This window comes from Octodon degus, unplaced genomic scaffold, assembly GCF_000260255.1.
Source record: "Octodon degus isolate 3935 unplaced genomic scaffold, OctDeg1.0 scaffold00077, whole genome shotgun sequence".
Taxonomy (NCBI): Eukaryota; Metazoa; Chordata; class Mammalia; order Rodentia; family Octodontidae; genus Octodon; species Octodon degus.
The window spans coordinates 7,883,063-7,883,638 of NW_004524653.1; positions in this window are offsets into that span (position 1 = coordinate 7,883,063).

Sequence of the window (576 nt, forward strand, 5' to 3'; positions counted from 1 at the left end):
AAAAAAAAAAAAAAAAGAATTTTGGTGTTTGTTTTTGAACAGGGTCTCACTATGTAGACCAGGCGGTCCTCAAACTCATGTTCTGCCTCAGCCTCCCAAGTGCTGGGACAGTGTGGTGGCGCACACCTGTAATCTAGCACCTGGGAGGCTGTGGCAGGAGGATCACCATGAGTTTAAGGCCAGTCTGGACTGCATTGTGAGATCCTGTCTCAAAAAAGCAAAAAAGAAAAGAAGAAGAAGAAAAAAAGAATTTCTTAGGGTCATCATAGTGGTAACCACTACTGAGTCCGCTGCTAAATGAACATCCTGAGGCTTGCAGTGTGGCCAGCCCTGCTGCTGCTGTGAGGCATGCAGAGGTCGGGCTGACCCTGTGGGGAAGAGTGGGATTCCAGTGGGTGCAGGAAGTGCCCTGTTAGGATCAGCCCATGAGACTGGGGAAAAGGGGGCAGGATAACATGTGTTTTTACTTTTGCTATTCTCTCAGCACTACCAGATAGACAACAGGATTTTTTTTTTTTAAAGACATTATAGGGGCCAGGGAGATGGCTCAGTGGAATAAGCGCTTCCCTGGCAAGC